A 7,200-nucleotide genomic window follows, 5' to 3' on the forward strand; every position below is an offset into this window, starting at 1 on the left:
CAGGTGCACAAGGCCCAGCTATTCCCACCACTGTCATCATCGTTAATTTTTTCAATGCCAACGTTGGTTAGGACCAACTACTCTCAGTTGATTGGTTAGACTGTCAGCTCCCTCATGTCTACCCTATCTACCAAATTCTAGTATGATGTTGTTGCTCCAAGTGCCACTTGATGTGGAGAGTAGAGTGCTTTTGCTCACTGCAAGCTCTGGGACAATTGCATGAATGTCATGAGGAATGAGACTGAGTGAAATTTTGACTCCATCTCTTTCTCTCTTCCCCACAACAGAAATTCCCAATCTTCCTGTTTAACATGTATCTTTCCTTAGTTTTATCTAAATTCAAAATATGTAATTGATTTAGTATGTTTTCATAAATGGTTACTTTGAATTTGTACCAGATTAAGAGCAAAGATTGAAATGACGGCAAAACTAATTTTTGTATAAATGCTACATCTTAAATGGTCAGAGCAAAACCAAAGACATAATACAGAATTATTATAAATAACAGATAAATAAAGATTGAAATGACGGCAAAACTAATTTTTGTATAAATGCTACATCTTAAATGGTCAGAGCAAAACCAAAGACATAATACAGAATTATTATAAATAACAGCTTAGCCCAGAAATGTACCGATTTGAGCAAGCTTCAGCACGATTTATTACACACTAAATTAAAATTAACAGGAACACATGCAGTAAACTAATTAAGTGCCAACTAGTTCAAAGAAGGAAATGTTTACTCTGTCCACAGCTAGATTTAAGCCCTTTTGATAATTAGTAATACCTTATTAATAATATTACAGAAAGTTAAATCCTATAAAAGAGTCACCTTTTGATGTGTGCAGCTGTCTGCCTCTCAAAAAATTTCCTGTTTGATATTAACAGCTGCTTCCGATGCTCTTGAACTGGTTGCCTCCTAGAGTACTACATCTTTTGGTTATCTCTAGCATTCCACTCTGTTCTGGGATGATCTCCAGTAAGACAGTTTATTTGGTATTGAGCCCCATGAAGGCAACACAAAACAATGTCTTTGTGCCCTTCTCCATGGCTGTCACACTACACACATCTTAGATTGAAAGACCGTCAGAAGGCATCAGGATGACAAGTTGAAATGCTATATTGACAAAACCCAGTCCAGGGAATCAGTAAATGGGATTTTAAACATACTGTCAGAAAAAGTATGGCAGTAGCAAACAAGTCAATGACATATTGACCTTTGGAACAGAAAAGCCAATGCCTTGTGAACAGGGACCTGGGGTGACTTTTCCTGAAACATTCCTTTGTTTTGATTTGACTTGGCATTATGCTTCACTGAAGCCAACTGTATGAATCTTTGATCATTTAAAAACTGCAGCCAGTGCACTCTGATCCATACTGTTGCTCTTTTGACTCAAGCAGTAAGCAAATAAGTTTTGTTATAGCAGAGGGAGCTTTTGCTATCTATTGTTTTGGATAGAAGAGTATGAGGGAGAAAGCAAATTATACAAAACCAAAGTAAAAACTTCAGAAAGACACTGAGAGGAGAAGTTGTCACATCAGCACAGTTAGGGTCTTCACAAAGTGCTTTTTCAGTGCAGCTGCATCAGTAGACTCCTGAGAGTATTGCACCTCCCTGAGAGGTGGCAGCTATGTCAATGGGAGAAGCATTCCTGGCAGCACAGTGTTGTCTACACTGGGAGTTTGGTCAGTTAAAGTAGCAGGCTATTGAATATTGACCCTTTATAAGGACAATGGGCCATTTATATCTGAAATGTCAATGAGAGGGTTGGTAAGTGCAGAACAGATGTTTGGGGAAGATTTAGGTGTATGCTGGAGTCAGCCAGCAAGTAGCAACCAGGGCTAGTGGAAGTCAGATTGTGAAGAGAGTATTGCTCATGCTAGACACAAACACTCATAGTGTGATCTGCATGCTATTAAGACTGTTTGTGAGGGTCGAAGTTGGGAACTAGAATAGCAAAATACAGTATTGATAGGCACCCATGACTGCAGGGCAGGCAGTGACAAACCCACACTGGTCTGGATTGCCCTCTGGAATGAGGCCAGAATATATGTTTAATGGGTACAATAAAACAGATACTGCATCACAAAAAATAGACAACTTATTCCAGAAAAATCAAGTTTGTGCTGAGTTCATTGATTTCTTGTTGGATGCTATTAACTTTACATATAGTAAAGGTTAAATTACTTGACGTGATGGGGGATTTCAAAACTTTTAGGGATTCCTATAATATCCAAAAATTTAGGATTCCCTGTTGTAATGGTTAGAATGTGACCCCCATACAAATGGTAAAGACTTGCAATCCATAATTAGTGTACGTTTCTTGTTAAAATGCCATGATCGTAACCCAGAGAAGCTGGCATAGAATGGCCCTGTGTTCCAACCTCGTGTCCTCCCTCTACCTGAACCCCACACACCTATTCAAGTTCAAGAGTTAATTGTTGTTAATATACTTAAAAAAAAACCCGAACATGATATATTCCTTGTGCAATCAAGTAAAAGTCCACTCCCTTCCTTTTCCTTTCATGCTGTCATGTCACTGTGTGTACTCCCTTGGGCCTTATCCAAAACCCATGATCCATGGGATTCTTTCCATTGACTTCAATGCATTAGGCATGTTGACTGTCAGCACCTTTGGCCAGGGATGTTTTATATAAAATGCTCTAGCACTTTATAAACATGTTGCAGTTTACATTATTATAATTATTTTTTTCTGTATATAACATCTAATATGGCAGTAATATACTCTGGTAATTGCACCCTTCATAGTCTAATTCTTCTATTGATAAAATGTCAATTGCAGTAATTCAGAAATATTACTGAACAAACTAGTGTAAGGAAGTAATTTTTAAGATGCTTTCAAGAGCAGGGTTTTTTTTTCCTCAAATGGTAAAACAGAGAAATGCAGGCTCAAGAAGGCGGTACTGATGAGTGAAGAACCCAATTGAAAATGGAGCTCAGAAGCTCCACACAGACTTGGTAGGATTAGCTTTTCTAGCTGTGAACAGATGCAGTGTAGTGCAGACGAGGTCCTACCTAAATGGCAAACCTTGGCCCATTAGAAACTGAGGAATGCCTGATATTCTGAAGCACTGCTTTCAGACTATGAAGCCTTGGCTAGTTAAACAGTTAACAATTCATTTGATTTTACATATTAGCATTAAAAGATTTCCACATGGTATGTCTGATAAAATTATGGCTTCAGAAGAGGGCTTTAAATTGCCAGCTAGTATTAAAAGACAGCATGGTAAAACCATGTTAGTATTATGCCCAGATTACTCAAATTGGGTAAAAAGAAATGAAAAGAAATTTATAAGTAACAACTCAAGTGAATTAGTATGCATATGCATTGACTAATTTTTGTTTAATTGTCAGCAGGATGAACAAGTATTCATAGCTATACATTATTACTTATCTCAAACTACTCTATATAAAGGGGGAAACTGCACACAGATTCTGGTAGATGGGTAAGTCACAGAATTATTAGCGATAGAAACAAAACAAATTCTTGATTTCTTGGAAAGATAATTTTGACTCACTGGCGTGTGTTTTAATTAAAACTGTATAGTATATTCTTTGATAGACTAACATATAGACAGTCATGCAGACTTAATTGGAATTAATTAAACCAAAGAGTTGCCTAGTTATCAGCTGTCAAAAAAGAACATGGGACATATTCTGCCCCAGGAAGTCAGTAATCCAGTATAGCAGTCAATCTAGATAATTGCCTGTCTGATTATAGTCCCCACTTATTCTGTTTTCGAATTTGGCATACAAGTGTCTACAGCAGGCAGCCCCGGAAATGGCTGCTGGGGAAGCAGCCAGCCATCCTGAAGTGAATACAATGAATATCATCAAGAAGCTAGCAGAGGCATTGAAGACCTCTAAGCTCTTGTTAATGAGCTAGTCTCAAAGTCTGACCAACTGAGTGACTAACCACAGGCATCAAAACTGCAGTATTCTGTGTATTCAAAACCATTTTGTCTGAGCCGCTCTGGCTCAGAGCTCGAAGGGTTTCAACACCCCCAGAATTTGCTACTGAAGAACAGAATAGTATAGAACTGGCTGCTCAACTTGCTTTGCAGCTCCTTCTTGACTACTCTCTTTTATTCTCCAGCCCCTTGTCAGGTCTGTTGTCTTTTCAGGTTTGTTGCTCTTATGTTTTCCTGACTTCAGTTCCTCCTCTAGCACAGTATAAGTGCAACTACTATATTGGTAGTGGCTTGTAAAACCCATCTTGGGGATTGATCTATTCATTCAGCCTTCCCACTCTCTTCACTGATCTTGCTTCTCAGCTTGCCCACAATGGCTTCCTCTGCAAAATGACAACCCACAATTACAGTACTGTTCTCTAAGTTCTAATTGCTGATTAATGTGGCCCTGAGGGGACTTGAGAGCTTTGAAGGAGAAATGATGGTGCAGACTTTAAAAAAGGGGAAGGAGAGCCTGAGAACCTGTTTTCACCCTTCTCCCAGTTACTATTCAGAGCAATTTGGATTCCCAAAACAGGACAGATATTTAAATGTATAATTAATTAATTAATAAAAAATTAATAAGCTTTTGGCATCTGCTGACCAAATATCAATAGTATTTCTGAAACAATTTCAAACCAATGAAGAATATTTTGTAAAGCTCAAGTCTGATCCATTTGTTCAACAAAACAAACAACTAGCTTAATGTAGATTTTTTTTATAACATAAAAGAATTAATGTGAAGGGAGGAGAGAGATATCCTAAAACAAGTATTTCACTTTGGCTCTTGTACTCACAAACATATAATCCCTGTGACCTTAACCCTGGGTTATATTCATTTCAGGTTGCTCTAATGACAGATAAAGATGTGATTATTACTGACAAACAAGAATTTCTTGTGAGTTTTTAGTATAAAAATGGTCAGGAAAGCGCAGGGAATTCTAATAGGCATTGAGATCATAAAGAAAGTATAATCTGTATTTGAACTGTTTTTAACGCTGTAAGATATTACTGCAGTCAGGTGTGCTTAAGCAAGGTTTTATCATTTTATGCACAGATTATGATATCACCAGAATAGAGATGACAAATGCTCCAATTTAGGCAGGAGTCAGTTCTGATTTTTTTTAAGAATCCTTTTACGTGCACTGCCACTGGAATTCTAATTCCCTAATAGTGCTCACTGATGGAAATAGAACACACAGGTAGATCATATATTAAAAAAAGATAAAGGGAGAAAGAAAGGAGGAAAAAAACATCCAATTCAAACTCTATCATGAAAAGACCCCTTTTCATCCACTGAAGAATTCTTAATTTTTCTGTAATTCCCTGTGATGAGAAGAGTTGTGGAGGATCTAGCCATTATTCAGCTTTTATCAGGACTTCCTGTGAGATATTTATTGTATAGTCCCTAGCAGCTGCAACCAGAAAACCTTGAGCTCAGTACAACAAAGTGAAAATGAAGATATTTGTTTGCAGCAAAAAGTCCCACAAGGGGAAGCAATGGAGAATGATAAAAAATTGTTTATGGCCTCTGAAGTGAATAATGTCTATCCTTCCTCAACCAGAAGAATGGAGGCCAGATGCAAGGTTTCCTAGAGAACTAAGAGGAGAGGCACTATGAAGAAAAGTGGGATTTTTAGGGTTGTGATAAAGATTCTCTGGAGACAGAAAATATCATTGTTAGTAGGAAGCCTTGGGGAGATGGGGGGGAAGAGAGGTGTGTTAGTCTGTAACTTTAAAAACAATGAGTATTACTGTGGCATTTTATAGACTGACAATGGTGCATTATTACAAGCTTTCATGGGTAAAACCCACTTTATCAGATGAGTTGGAGTAGAAATACAGAATCCCAGATACCTGTCAATTGTAGAACCCTTGTTAATGAAGCTAATTAAGTAGGCTGAAGCATCCCATTCATAGCTATTGATGTGAAATGCTAATGTCAAAGGCATGGGAAATTGCCTTGTAGTTGATTAACCAATTAATATCTTTATTCAGATCCAGGGAGACTGCGTCAAACATGCAAATGAACTCCTGTTCAGCAGACTCTCTCTGTAATTGGGTGGTGAAATCCCTTTGTAGAAGAATGGCTACTTTGAAATCCGTTATAGAAGGGTCAGGTGGGTTAAAATATTCCCCCCATAGGTTTATGCGTGTTACTATTTCTAATATCTGATTTGAGTCCATTTATCCTTTGTTGCAAAGAATGTCTGGTTTGGCCAATATACATGGCAGAGGAGCATTCATGGCACTGTTAGTAGTTTGTTACCTGTGAGTTTAAAATGTCACTTTTTCATTGATCAAAAGTTTTGTGAAAACTGACAGTGAGTGTGTCCAGTGCAGTGACATCTACAATATTCATCACAAATCGTAAATGTTGTAAGACTTTCACAGATTTTAAATGTTTGTTTGCAGGATTTCACTTCTGGTTATTTCTTGTTAGAAGTATTATGGTAGTGTTAGTGGTTCCCTATCTGAACTAAGTCCTCTGTTCTTGTCTCTAAACTTTTGGTTCTGTGTCATTGTTTTGAATCAACTGCCATTATTTATAACCAGCATCATTGCAGCTTTCTGTTTCTGGTGTCAGAGTGCTTTTGAAGCACTAGATATCTGTCATCATAGGGTTGTACTGCATTTGAGAATATTTAACTAGACTATCTATGGCGCATAAAACCACATGGCATATAAAACCAAGCTCCTGATCATTTATTGCCACTAAAGATCCCCTGACACTTTTTGTAATAGTAGTTATGTCCAAAATGCAGCATAACTCTCCATAACTCCTTTTCTGAATGAGGTTCAAGCATCTCATTTGTAGCCTTCAACTCTCTGCAAACTGTTGGTCATCCAGGTGTTTCCTTAAAACTCACTTCTGTGAAGTCCATGTCAACTGTCAAGCCAGTTAGGCAACAAGAGACTTAAAAAAAAAAAAAACTACGAGTGGGTATCTAAAAGTGTATATTCATTCCTTCTCTAGGGGTATGTCTACACTACCCTCCTAGTTCGAACTAGGAGGGTAATGTAGGCATACCGCACTTGCAAATGAAGCCCGGGATTTGAATTTCCCAGGCTTCATTTGCATAAACCGGGCGCTGCCATTTTTAAATCCCGGCTCGTTCGAACCCCGTGCCGCGCGGCTACATGCGGCATGGACTAGGTAATTCGGACTAGGCTTCCTAGTCCGAACTACCTAGTCCGTGCCGCGTGTAGACACGCGGCACGGGGTTCG

This window comes from Pelodiscus sinensis, chromosome 5 (genome assembly GCF_049634645.1).
Source record: "Pelodiscus sinensis isolate JC-2024 chromosome 5, ASM4963464v1, whole genome shotgun sequence".
NCBI lineage: Eukaryota > Metazoa > Chordata > Testudines > Trionychidae > Pelodiscus > Pelodiscus sinensis.